Source organism: Pantherophis guttatus, chromosome 1, assembly GCF_059756535.1.
Source record: "Pantherophis guttatus breed Tessera chromosome 1, ASM5975653v1, whole genome shotgun sequence".
NCBI classification, from domain to species: Eukaryota; Metazoa; Chordata; class Lepidosauria; order Squamata; family Colubridae; genus Pantherophis; species Pantherophis guttatus.
Genome location: NC_142063.1, coordinates 209,079,688 through 209,094,264, shown reverse-complemented (window position 1 = coordinate 209,094,264; position 14,577 = coordinate 209,079,688). Strand labels below are relative to the sequence as shown.

At 39.9% G+C, this 14,577-nt stretch overlaps 1 protein-coding gene across 1 annotated transcript in view; it reads left to right on the top strand.

The window, feature by feature from the left end:
• Positions 1-1,202: 1,202 nt before the first annotated feature.
• Positions 1,203-14,577, top strand: part of VSNL1 (visinin like 1) — a 109,203-nt gene continuing 95,828 nt past the window's right edge. The window contains exon 1 of the mRNA XM_034432145.3: positions 1,203-1,928. The gene's annotated coding sequence lies outside the window, so the exon portion shown is untranslated. The remainder of the gene's footprint in view (positions 1,929-14,577) is intronic.

The window sequence follows — 14,577 nt, the reverse complement described above, 5'->3', positions numbered from 1 at the left end:
TTGCAAATAATTCTAAAGCACTATTATGATAAAAATGAAGTAGATACAGTCAACTAACACTGCTTGATTTGCAGTTTAGATACTCATGCAAACAGCTCATTATATTCAATAAGTACGCAACCTCAATGCAGAACTCTAAATTTAAGCCTATACTTTAATTGGAATATGGAATTATGGGATGAATCTTACTTGACATAAGAGTACAGGTATTCCTCAACTTACGATCATAATTGCGCCGAGAATCGTGGTCGTAAGTCCTTCCAGTCGCTAAATAGGTCAACATATGACTTTATGACATTTTTATAGTGAATCACCATGGCTGTTAAGCAAACACCATTGTCACCAAGTGAACCCATTGTCCACAATGGACATTTTTTTGCGAAAACTGGGTTTCCGGCAAAAAAAGTTATCAATCTCATTTATAACAGTGGGACGTTGATAATGACTGTGAATGTGGGCAGGTTGCCAAGTACCCAATATGCGATCACATGATTTCACATGCAGTGCCAGCTATCAGAACTCAAAATTCTGGTTGTAAGTAGTTTTTTGGGAAGTCTGTTCTAACTTCGAACAATTGGTAAGTGACTGTTTGTAAGTCAAGGACTACTGGTATATCATTGTTTTTTAAACTTTTAAGATGTGTAGACTTCAACTTCTAGAATTCTCCGGCCAATACCGGAAGTGGACAGTACACCACATGGCAACACCAGGCTGAGTTAGAAGCTAGTCAGGGTCAGACCCAGAGACTAACAGGGACTATAGCAGGGTTGTCAAACCCGCGGCTCGCAGGCCAGATGCGTCACGTGATGGCCACGCCCATGTTGTTTAGCGAAGGGGGAAAAAATTCGTGAGACATCACGATGCCGCAAGTTTGACACCCCTGGACTATTGGATTGTGCGTTAAGATTGGAATGTCGAAAAAACATTTTGAAAGGCATCTATGACAAATGTCACCTGTATTGTTGCTAAGATAACCATCTGGTTGTACTGTACTCCTGGAGTCAACAGGAACCAAGTTTAACTCAAAACAAGCTTTAGGGTTAGGGTTTCCATTTATTATTATAATGTCACCTTAGAGCAAACCATGTGGATTTGGATAAAATGGGATGAGAACATGGGGGGGGAGCCTTTTCCTGTAGGCAACGAGATGGGGAGAAAAAGAAAGCCTCATTTTCTCCCTCCACTGTGCGGAAGAATGAATCACACGGCGAGAAACGTTTTTGGCCAGCACCACTGCAGCCCCCTTCTCACGACTTTCGCTCGGTCCTAAAAAGACTACCCCTCACTGCGTGTCCCCCACCTCTAGGCTCTCTTCATCCAGCTGTGCCCGTGTCTCAAAAGCAAGCAATCCCGCCCACCCCGGTCGTTTCGTGGAAAGCAACCCCATTCCTACACAGCGAATTCCACCCTAAAGGGGGATCGCTGCTTCGTCCCCCGCGTTAGCTCCCGGCGCCTTGTCAACCACCGAGAGCTGCGTGGGCAAAAGCGCTCGAGCCGGAGCGCGGAGTTGGAGCCTCAAGCGGCCCGATTGCGCCTGCTCAGTTCGAAAGGAGCATGCTCAGTCGTTGCCAAGCCGCAGATGCGACGGGCAGCCGATTTTTCAACCTTACACCGGCCCGGGTTTTGTCGGCTAGCGCCTGCGCACGGAAGCTCTATCCTGCAAGGGATCCTTGAATTTCTCCGGGATTCCTGATCTGCAGTGCAGAGCAAAGCTGGGTTAACGCGCGGCAAGCTGCTTCTAGGGTCACCAAAGCGATCCACAAAGAGGATTTTAAGCGGCAATCAGATAGAGGAAGAAGCGAAGCGAGGACCAATTCAACCCCCTGTAGTCTAAGCCGACCGTCGCTATTATTCTTTAGCCGAAACCAGAAACCTTGTGCCGTTGAATTTCATCCTTTTGCTGCGGAAGACCGCGCACGCCGCAAGCTGTAAGTGTTCCCTGCACTCCTAGAGGTTACGCGGTGTCAAGAACTGCCGCGGGTTATTTTTTTCTTTTTCTTTTTTCTTTTCGCAACTTATTTCGGGAGCGATGCCTTGACATAATAAAGAGCTCCGTTGGCCACCGCTCATCGCCTTGCTCTTGACTAAGCATAAAAGATAGGAAAGAGGGCGAGCAGCTTGAGGCGGCGACAAAAAAAATAGGATTTGATTTGTGGGCTTTTGGCGATGCGAAGAGCATGCAGGAAAGAGAGAACGAGAGATAGAGAAGGGGAAGGGGGAGGGGATAATTGACCATGTAAAAAAAATCTTTACATGGGGGCGAGTGTCTCCCATATGAGCATCGATCTCTCTCTATATGATGCATACCCAGCAAAATTGCTGTTTAGGTGTTTGACGGCATCCGTCAGATCTCAAACTGACTCGTTTGCATCTCTTGTCTCTTCTCGTTCCCTCCGTCCCTACCGCGGGGTCCAAAGCATTTGGACGCGAAGGGAGTAATTGGGAGATTTCGTGCGTTTATGGACCATATGTTGGTACTTAAAAACTCAAACAATACCCTTAGGTTGTCGCTGTATCCTTTTTTACCCCGCTCTCGAGTGTCTTAAAGTTGAATATGAGCCGCGTTATTGGTGATGTAGTTTCGTAGGCGAGCGCTGATTTATGTTGTGTTTGTTGCCCGATTGTGGAAGGGTGAAAATTGTGGGAAAAAAGCGCCTCCATCCGCAAAGCGAAAACGCAGCGTTACGTTCACAACTTCTTTTTGCGTGGGGCTTTTTGGATCAGAAACCCGTCATACGAAAACAAACAAAACCCGCCATAACTCTCTGGGGTGAGATCATTGAAAAGCGAATATTGATTTCTGGCTTAATCATTTGCGTTTGACTTTAAAAACGAAAAGAATGACAGGCGAAAGACCCTTGACATTTCAACTCACTTTTTTTAAGAACCAAGAAAAGGTCTGCTTTCTGGAGTAAACAGTTCCCGTGACTCATGCTTTTTATCCCCCAAGGTCATTATGACGGTCCCCCTTCCCCAAAGCTGACTGCGACCGTACTTAAAGTAGTTAAAAGTAATCGGTGTTTATGCTCTGTAGGAAATCCCGGGTGAACCCACGTGCAACGTTTAAAGAAGAGCGCATAATATGTTGATATACGGTTCTAAGGGGTAACGACATAAACGTGTACACGCGTGTGTGTGTGTTGTTATGTTGCTTCTCTGAGTGTGAAGAAGAGCGAGCGCGGGAGATTTCCCTCCTCACACACACACACACACACAACACGCCCTCTCCTGCTCGGTGGTTTCCCACCTTCACGAAGAAGGGATGGAGGTTGGGAAAATGTGAGCTCGGCGAAGACCAAGCCCTGCAAGAGACGCACGCGAGCGGGAGGGTTTTGGGGGATCGGGTTTTGCTGGGAGAAGATCACAACAATGGGGAAGCGGGCTGCGAGACGGATCTGAAAAAAGGACTCGCGCGGAAAGCGAGGCTTTCTACTCAGAGACGGCTCGGCCAATCAGGATGGCTCCGGAAGGTTGGGAGGGAACAACCACCCGCTCGGCTCGCTGCAGTGTCACACCAGATTAAGACTGCGGTTCTAGGCGCCGTACCTGGAAGTCAACCTCCCGGGAACTCCCGGGAGCTTACTTCTAAGAAAATGTTATGTTGGACTTGGACTTTGCCTGACAGGGTCAAAAAGGGATACTATCTTTGTTGAGGGAGGGATCGTTGTTGCTGCAGAATAAACAACCCAACACCCAAGTAGTGGATTTCTGTAGAATAAGTCGTTTTAAAACAAGCACCACGATAAGGGAGTTGCAGTATTCTGCCAAAATGAAAAACAAAACAAAACTTGGACAATATCTACATTTTCCGCATTTGCGCTTTGAAGCTTCCTTGTGTGAGATGGATAGCCATAGAAATTGTTTAGGGTGTTTTTTGTTGTTGTTGTTGTTTTTTAAAGCATTAAAAACTCTTTCCAGGTTGCTCCTTTTTCTTTTTTTATTCAGCTCAGAAAATTTCAGAACAAAAAAGGTTGAAAAACTAGGAGGCGGCTAGAAAAAAAGAAATGCCATGTTGGAAAAGCCCACAGACATTCTGGCCAGCGGGATTTACTGTGGAGGATGTTACTGGTCAAACCCTTTGACAGATGGATTCAGGGTTCAATTAAGTGAAAGGGCTGGGATTTGAATATATCAAGTACTTTGCTGGCATTTTATAGTTTCAGGCATCCATGTCTGACTAAGCCAAAATAAAACCAATCAGACAATATATGCATGTGCATCCTGCATAATTTCCCTGCATTCCCATTCCAGATCATTGATTTTATTCTATACTTGCCAGAATCCACTGTCTGTTTTGCTTCTTACACATGGTAGTGTTTTTCAAATCCAAAGCAATCTTGAGCACCCATAGCCATTTTTTTTTAAACAGATCATTCTGGGTATATGGCTACAACTCTCTGGAGGGCACAGATCCCTTCACTATATTTTTGCCTGTTATTCTTGAGAGATTGAATATCCACCCTGCTTCTTCTCTATCTCTCTCTCTCTCTTTGCCAAGTCAAGCTTGCCTCCCCCCCCCTTTGTTATTTTTTCCTGCGCACTCCACTGCAGTACCTAGGGTAGAAGACCCTGAATCATTTAATTCTTATTTTTCCACTAGAAAATACAAACTATTCCTTTCATCCAACACAAACTTTATTTGTCTGGCTCCCAAATCTGACAGTCAACATGTTTTCTTACCATACTTGTTTAGAATCCAGTAGTCCATTTGCATCCTATGATTTTTCACTGCATATTTTTTTATTATTTTATTTTTATAAATAACTCAAGGCAGTGAATGTACCGAATACTCCTTCCTCCTTTTATTTTGCCCACATCAATAATCCTGTGAGGTGAGTTGGCTGAGAGAAAGTGACGGATCCATATTTCTATAGAAGATAAACTCTTTGATCCCTGTATCTGAGATAATGATCTCCTAATCACAAATACCACACAAGATGAAGCAAAAGTGAGAGGAAACAGTTATGTAATTGCAGTAAGACGACTGTAGGAGCAACTTGACCTAATGATGTAGAATGGCAAAATGAAGACGAAGGCAGAGAAGATTGAGTAGCTGTTCATAGATTTACAAAAATGTGTGAATATCCACAAATTTCTGCTTTATTAAATTCATTATTAAAAACATTTTTTTAAGCCACAGCAAAGCTGCTGCTGCTGCAAACCCAGCTGATTGTAATATTATCTCCAGAATTGACTGTGTTGACCTTTGCTTTTAACTGTAGCTTTGTGTTATCTTGAAGCCATAAACTTCCAGTGTTCTGATGGAACTTTCTGCCATTGTTCTTTGATACAGAGGGAGAGTGGGAAAAATGGATTTGGACTGCATTCTTTGAAGCTTCCCTTTAGAGACACTGTCTGATAAAAAAAAAAAATAGTGGAAAGCCATTGCTTGGGTCAGCCAGAGGAGTGGGCTCCAATTAGCCATCTTTTTGCACTGTTTGATAACAAGTTCAGCTCTAAAGCATAAGAAGGCAAGTAGGCTGTGTCATTTTGACTTTCCCACTTCAGGTATGGAAGTATCTGTAACCAGCCTTACTGAAGAGATAGAACTTCTCCAGTCACTTCTCAACATCCTGCAAAGGGAAGCAGTCTTTGGAGTTTGAAACTACAGAGTCTTCTCCTTCGGCCACCATGTCAGCTGTGATCGTTCTTCTCTTGGCAGCCAGTGGTATATGCACACAGCCTCTTAACAGCTTCTTCTGCTGCTACTGCTGCTGCTGCATTGAAGAACTGACATCCTCTGCAGTATTTTTTTTTAAAGTCACTCCCCTCTTTGGTGTTCACTCTGCTGGATGCACACTTTATCTGGAAAACATGTCCATAGTTTGTCCTTAAGAAGACAAAAGGGTCTTCACTTCAGGAATATTAGATAGATCTATATTAAGTCCTAATAAAAAGAGCTGTAAGTGTTTAATCCCCCAGTTCAGCCTTCTGCCAATGCTGTAAGGAAGGCAGATTGAAGGAAAGCTACCCTCTTTATTTAGTAATGAGAAGGATTATTCTCTGAATAAGGAGTTGGTGCAATTGGAGGTATATTAAAGAAATCATTAAGGGAAACAGTTAAATTTCATGCACCATACTCTTCAGAATGTGGAGGGGGGAATAATCCTTTTTTTAAAAAAAAATATTTATAGATGGTTGTTAATTAAAATTATCAGTTATTCTATTCCAGCATTCCAAGTAAGCATTGTGATATTTTATTTTGCAACTTGATAACAGAATAGTTGAAAATGTGAGAACCCTGAGCTTGTATCATGGTAAAATGATTGCAGTGGGTCAGAGAAATTACATGTTTTGTAATAGAGTCAGTTTGCACTTGCAGCCAAGTCTGAGTTACATAACAATCCTTTGCCATTCTAGGATAAGGACAGCTTCTTATGTCTGAATTGTGCTCCACTTTGTATCAAAGGATCATTCTTTTATGATGTGTATCTAAAAATGATGGGAAAGACTTTGAGTAACAGATTATGTATTTATTTACCATAGTAATGTAAGATTCTGTTGGATTTCATCGTAATTCATAATGTCTCATATTCAAACGTTACCAGTATAAAGAGAAAACGGCAAATCTTTCATTAAACATTTGGTCACTTACACAGATGTCCTATTGTTGGTTTAACTAAGCTCATCTTTTCATCCTCCTAAGTGTAATAGAAACATGCTATTTTTTTTTCTGCTGTGTCCTCATGATGCTCCTTTCATCTCATTCTACAGCCCACAGCTGAGACAGTTTAAAGCCATCTTTTGCTGATCTGTTTTAAAGTAGGGTTTTCTCATTTTTCCCAATCCCAACTCAAGCATGCCTCATCAAGTGCTCTGGTTGGTAAGGAATTGGGAACTCTCCAGCTGATATGGGTCATTGTCAGCTACTGTGAGCACAGCCCTTCTTTGCTATCTATTAGGCATTTTCTTCTATGGCCATTGGCTTGGTCTACAGGAGAAACCAGACACCTGGCTTCTGCAGAGTCATTTCCTATGTAATTGATGCCTGGCAGATGCTTTCAGAAGGAAAGTAGGCTCTGTTTATACCTGGGTTTAGTGTTCTTCTGAAGCAGAAGTCTTCAAACTTGGCAGCTTTAAGACTTGTGGACTTCAACTCCCAGAATTCTCCAGCCAGAGAAGAGAATTCTGGGAGTTGAAGTCCACAAGTCTTAAAGCTGCCAAGTTTGAAGACCTCTGAAGGAAGACTAGACCTGTGTTTAAAAAAACAGGACTATAGTTGTGCTTTCTTGAGAAAACATTACTCCTGCACTACACAGAATTGCGGTATAAGCCAGGAAAGAGCTAGGTTCTGTTAGCTGTTGTTGAATTTCTCACCATTGAGTGCATCAGTGATTTTCCACTGCTTCTGCAGACAAGGGGTTTTGCATGGGCCAAACTTTCTATAGTTTTTATTAGTTTGGTGAAGTGGGGGGGGGGCTTCCTGCCTACTTCTGTGCCATTTTACCTACTGTATTGGATTTTCTCCTAGGTGGTATTGGCCACTTACTTGCTGCCAGAACATCATTCCTTGGCATTATTGAAGGATGCAGCTGTTTGTTACTGATTGCTCCATATCCATTCCCTCCTCCATGCCTGTGATCTGTCAACTGGTCTATTGATGAAGATGGGTTTAACACCCTTCCAAAAGAATACTCGACCTTCATTCAGCAGCAACCAAAATGACAGGTGACAGGCATAGGATACCACCATGTCAGCAACCTGTTAGATGAGCAGCTTCACAGGTAACTAAATCAGCTATTCCAAACACCCACTTACTGTTGCTTATCTCAGTGTTAAGGAGAATGATTTGTGGATGTTTTCCCAATCAGCAGGTGATGCTCGGTGGGAGGGAAAATGAAGCAAGGGGGAGGGAGGCTGTAATTGCTTGCCTTAGTTTATCCTGCACTCAAGCAGTAAGGATCGAAACAGTGGTGGGCCTTATCGCTGAGGCAGAATAGGGAGCATCAATGAAGACAGCACAATTTATGCAGGCAAACTTTTTTTAAAATTTTTTTTATTATATTTTTATTGTTAAAGAATAACAGAAAGGGGAAAAAAATCAATACAAAAAATCAATACTAAGGAAAGAAAAAAATTTTCCCCCCAATGTGCTATACAAACGTAAAGGAAGTTTTAGGAAATTGAAGTCTTCAATTCTTCCAGAAATCTCTTTGATAAGGTACTGGTGCACTTAGGAGATTGGATGAATAGGCAAACTTTTTTAAAACAAACAAACAAATGAAGCTATGTCAACATTTGAATAGTACAATGACAAATTGCTTAGAGTTGTTAGGAAATCTTTTAATTTGAGAAGCAAGTTAAGTACGATGGATTTTTTAAGATGTTTTACCATTTCTTCTGTTATACATTTGCATAACTTCATAGCTGTTAGAGATGTGTAATAATATAAACATAGAGAAGACACATTACCTTGTTCCCCTGATGCTTATTTCATCCCAATACTCATCTTTATGTCTCAGTGTATATATACACTCAACCCATCAGGTGGTGTATACATGGTTTTTGCTTTAAAACGACATGGCTTGGGACCTACTTTTTCAACCATGCAGATTATTCTCTTGGTTGATTGTCTTATTTCCAATCATTTTCTTTCCTTTTTTTTTTTATTAATTGCAGTCAATATGTTTGGTTTTTCAGATCACAATGGCTAACTTACAGCTTTGCTGCCCTTTGGTATCTTTAACACAAAATTCTCTTCTAGGCTAAACCCTACCTTAGGTCGTTTCTTCCCATCCCCTTCCCATTCTTTTTATTACCTACTTTCCCTCATAACCTAATTTGCAGCACACATTCTATTGTGTTTTACTTCTTTCTGCTGTTCTCTCTGATGGACCAACCATTTCTTTTCTTCCTGTTCTTCTCTCTCTCATCTAATTTGTCAAGATATTTCTGCTCGGGTTCCTGGGCTCCATTAAGTGTGTTACAGTTCCCACCTTTGTATTTCTGCACCATCTTATACATTTTACTCTCGATATTCTCTTTCTTTCCTCAACATTTATTGACATAGATTTTTCTTCCCTCCCTTTTTCACTGGTACACCTATTTCCTTTGGTTTCCTTGCCTGTACAGTGCCTTCCTTGCATCGACCTACTATGTTTCTTTTCCATGCTGTTGCTAGGCTAGGCATATTAAAAGCACATTATTTTTTATCTCTGTCACAGATGCTGGACTCTGTTATTGAGAATATTCTTCAAAGAGGGACTAAAAAAATCTGAATATTCCAGGATATTATTGCAGCATTGTTTTCACCATGGCCAGATATGGGTCCAGAATTTCCATTGCTAAGCAAGATGGCTGTTAAAGTGAATCATGTCCGATTTTATGATCTTTTGTGCCACAGTCATTAAGCAAGTCACTACAGGTATTAAGTGAATCACACAGTTGTTATGCAAATCCAGCTTCCCCCATTGACTTTGCTTGTTGGAAGCCAGAAAGAAGGTTGTAAATAACAATTGACTCCAAGATACTGCCGCTGTTGCAAATATATGCCAATTGCCAAGCATCCAAATTTTGATCATGTAACTGTAAACATGATATAATGATCAGAGAAGCGAAGGCCAGTTATAAATCACTTTATTTTAGTGCCATAACTAAATGAATGGTTGCAAGTTGAGGACTACCCAGTCCATTTCATGCCATATACATGCTGCTAGACTTCTCTTTCTGAAATGGTTCTTCTTAAAAAAGAAAAAAAAAATCAAAGGATAGACTTGGTCTGCATTGCATGGCAGAATTACATGGTGAATTGGTACATCAAATGTTATACCTATATATGAATTTTCATGGGAAATACATTAAGGACAAACTGTTAATCAAGTAACACAAATACAGCTTTCCATATCTTTTACCACTTCAACCTGCAGATTTGGGGGGTTGGGAGGTGGGCGGTGTGTGAGTGGGAGAAATTGGATAGTGAACCACGGTGAAATATATCCTCCAGATATTTTGGAGTTAAACGCACAGATTCCTGTGAAAGCTTAGCTGTTTCTGTAAAATCTGAGAATTGAGTCCATACAGGACACTCACATTGGGAAGATTGATCTAGAATCAAACATTTCCCCAGCTGATTAGTTTTCTACATGAAAGAAAGTGGATTTTTCATTGTTTGATTATTTTAAGAAGGTACCTCCCCGATAAGTTAGAATCTTTGCTTTATCAATTGATTCAGTTGTGCTGTTATGTAGTCTGTAAAATGCTACTTGACTTAAGTTGCGTTACAGATTTGGTGGTCTCTGTTCAGAATAGAACAGATTATGAATGATGAGCAAAGGTGGAATTTTTTGTTTATTGAACACCAATACATCTTCATATTTAAAAGTATTCTTAGTATTAGTAGTCTTTAGTATTAATAAGCATTCCTCAGTGCTCTTTCAGGACTGAAATGTGTTAGCTGAAACAATATTTGTAACTACTGCATTGCTTTTCAAAGTCCTAGATATAACCTGCTTTTAGCCATATAATAATATGATTTTGATATGAGTTAAGACTGCTAATAGAAAAGAATAATCTCTGAATTTTTGCAGTGTTAAATCTACCAATAAATTATATTCCTTTCTTTCATATTCTCGCCCAGGGCATGCTTTAATTCCTGAAATTATTTGCTAGTTTGATGCTGTTGATGCCGTTACTGATTTTTTAAATAAAGTTTTAGTTTTGTTTTTGAAATTATTCAGTATAAAGTTGCCCCTTCCCCTCCCATGAAAAAAGAACATCAGCTAAATAAATAATGTAATTTTTGTTAAAAATAATGTATACTCATTATTTTTATTTATTTTTATTTATTACTTAGCCAGTTTATTATGAAAACTGGATGATCTTTAATAGATAATTCTGAGATTAACGAACGGAAAACTTGAAGAATTTATATTTACATTTATTTATATTTACAATTTATATTTACAGTAACATTGATGATTATGAAACATTGATGAAAATGACATTGTATTATTAAGTACATGTAAACATATTGCATTAGATTAGAATAGTAACACATCCCACACATTTTTTTCCAAGTGGTATCAATCAAATATAGTTAGGCAGAATGTAAAGTAACTTAGGTTCTACCTACATTTCAGAAATTGGGAATATATACACGTGAACTTTCAGAGGTTGTTTCTTTAATTTCACCTTGATTTTCTAATATGATGTGATATGGCTTGAATTTTCCTAAAATAAACAATGAACATTTAAAAAGGAATGGAAGGGTAGAAGAGAGGCAGCAATTGCATCTTTAAAAACAGAAATAATTTGGAGGATTTATAATAAAGTTAGAAGAAGAAGAGAACTGTAAATAACATCTGGAGACAACTGCTGCCTGTATGCAACAGAACAGGATTGGTGCTACAGTGATATATAAATTTAAGCCTAGAAATACTTTTTAACCCTTTAGAAAAAGTGAAGTTATAAAAGTATCACTATAGGTTTCCATTCTGAGTTAGAAATACGGGCAGAGGACTTTTAATTTTGGCCCTTGCTTTGGGTTTTTAGGGACACCTAGCTGACTAATATACAAATGTTTGTTATATATTATTGTATATACTATACAATATACAAAATATCATTATAGAAATATTTTGTATATATTATTGTATATTATTTTTTTAAAATATTACATTTAAAAGCATGTATCGTTACATGCTGTTGAATGTATAGTTTCCATCTGTCTTGACGGTTAGCCCACCTGGTTAGTTAAAAGCTAAGCACTTTTAAATATAGTAGCATGTCTTTCCTAGTTGTCTTGGTTCTGAATGACATTCTTGGGAATTTTATTTAGTGCTTGACTAGCCCTTATGATAAAAATGTATTTAACTTTTATTAATAATAATCGCTGAACCAGTGATGCCTGGAGTATTGTTTTAATTAAACTTAAGTAAATTGTTATGTAGAGTTTCTTATAAAAGATCTGTGTCAGAGCTTTCAGTATTCTGTGACATAATTTTTGCCTTGATTGTCTGAAAATTTTTAATAAAGATCACCCAGAAAAATATCTGTTTTAAAAGATGAAAGGTCTGTATTAAGCAGTATCATATTTAAAATGATTTCTCTTGTAAGCAATAGTCCAAGATAATATATTTTCATTTAAACAATATTTTATCCCCACTCTAATTAATTTAAAAAGGGAACATCTTGTTCATAAAAGTTCTTGATTAAGAACACGGCTTCCTAGCAATCTGTTGAGGTTTGTTCCTAAGAAGAGCTGAACATAAAACCTGCTGCTTGAGACCTTTTCAATTTCTTTGCAAAATCAATCATAATGGTTAGATAGATAATACTTCCTTGCATCAATTTCTGTTTTAACTCACACTGGATACAGCTATTAGCTAGAGTTCAAAAGTTTTAAAAACATCCATACATCTTGTAATAAGTACACACAGTGTTCTATTTTATCCAGCAATTGTAATGTAAACATTATACTTTTATTTTGTGACAGGATATACCTCTGATTAATAAATAGGTACAATTGATAGTTCTTACTTTACCACCATAACTGAGCCCAGAATTATGGTCATAAGCCATGGCTATTGTTAAGTGGGATATCATATGTGTATACCCCATTCTACAGTCTTTTTTGTGGCAGTTGTTAAGTGAATGCCACTATTGTAAAGTGAACACGGAGTTTATTAAGAGAATGCAACAGTCAGCAGTCAATAAACAATCCATTGTTTTCAATGGTTTTATTTTTTGCCGGAAACTGGAAGTAAACGCTGGAAACCAGCAGAAATGCCAAAAATCACATTTACATGACCGCAAACAGCTGTAAATGCAACCCAGTTACCAAAGCGCATCATGTGATCATTGGAACCTCAGAACCAGGTCATAAGTAGCTTAATGTTACGGAGGTCTGCCATAATATTGAACAGTTGCTAAGTGAACAGTTGTAAGTCAGGCATTACCTGTAAAAAGTTGTCTTCAGCTGATGATGTGTGATCCTTATCCAGTCTAGATCTGCTCACTAAAGCAGAAAGAGAAGTGGATCTTCTTTGCACATATAGTTCAGTGGGAAATCTTCTCAGGTCCTTTTCCCATTATTAATCTACAGTATCAACACCCATCTACCATTATGGCAATATAAACCCTGACTTCATTACTGTTAGTATTGGTACAGCATTGGTTAGATAATAGGACTAGATCAGGGGTGTCAAACTCATGGCCCAGAGGCCAGATGCGTCATGCCCTGGCCACACCCACACCCAGTTTAGTGAAGGAGGGGAAAGTCATGATACATCACGTGACAACGCCGTGACGATGCAAGTTTGACACCCCTGAACTAGATTTTCTCTAGTGCCTTTAACACAAGAAAAGCTGGAAGAAACTTTTGAGACCAGATGTAAAAGCTTTTCTCTGCACATAGGGATTGGGAGGTTTGAGGAGGAAGAGAAGAGGGTAGAGGACCAAAATCTGGGAAAGAGAAGAAGAGTTTTGAGGGAGAGCTGGAATTGGAAAGGAGCAAATAAAGGAGTCCAAAAAGCTTTGGGTCAAATAGCAAGCCTGTGCAGGCCAGAAATCCCCCATGCTGGATATAGAAGAACTACTGGTAGTTGATAAAATTCCGTTATTCCTATTATAAATGAAGTCAAGATAAATTAGAATTGACAAGATCACTAAAGGAAACATGCGGGAGAAAAATTAGCAACATGAAACCTAGACGCACAATGTCGTGACTGTGATAGGAAGGCCCTTTGTCCTCAAAGTATTAGTGCTGAATTAGGAATTGGCAAACTAGGGAAGCACTTCACACAGATAATTTGTTTTTTGGATTCATTATCCTAACATATAGCAACTGGGACTTTGCCTTAGAGCCGTGATGGCAAACCTATGACATGCGTGCCACAGGTGGCACACAAAGCCATATCTGTGGGCACACGAGCATTGCCCTAGCTCAGCTCCAGCGCGCAGCCTTCCCCAACCCCCAGGAGGCCCTCTGGAAGCTGGAAATGACCCATTTCCCGACTTCCGGTGGGACCTGAAGGCCTGTTTTTCGCCCTCCCCAGGCTCCAGAGGCTTTCTAGGAGCCTGGGGAGGGTGAAAAATGGGCCTTCTGGGCCCACCAGAAGTTGGGAAATGGGCTGTTTCTGGCCTCTGAAGGCCGCCAGGGGGGCTGGGGAAGGCCGTTTTCACCCTCCCCAGGTTCCTAGAAAGCCTCTGGAGTTTAGGGAGGGCAAAAAATGGGCCTATTGGGCCCACCTTGCCATAGTGTTCCAAAAGTGGGGGGAGCACGGGGGGAGGGGTGCATTGAATTATGGGTGTGGGCATGCGTGCATGCAACCCCCCCTGCTCTCCCCGCTTTTGGCACGCGACAGCAAAAAGGTTAGCCATCACTGCCTTAGAGGCTATGATCATATCTTACTTATTGAGAAAGTGTTTAATAAAAGAAATCAAATATATTTGGCTACCATTATTTATATTATATTAATATAATTAGTTAATTAATAGTCTTTTACTATGCTATCCCTGTGTCTTTTACATTTGCAAAAAATTCAGCGTATGTAAATTTGTGGCCAGTTGTGTTACTGCCAGCGGGGCAGCAAGTATTCTGAGCTACCGGGACAGAGGATCTAACAGCCCTTTTTTTCC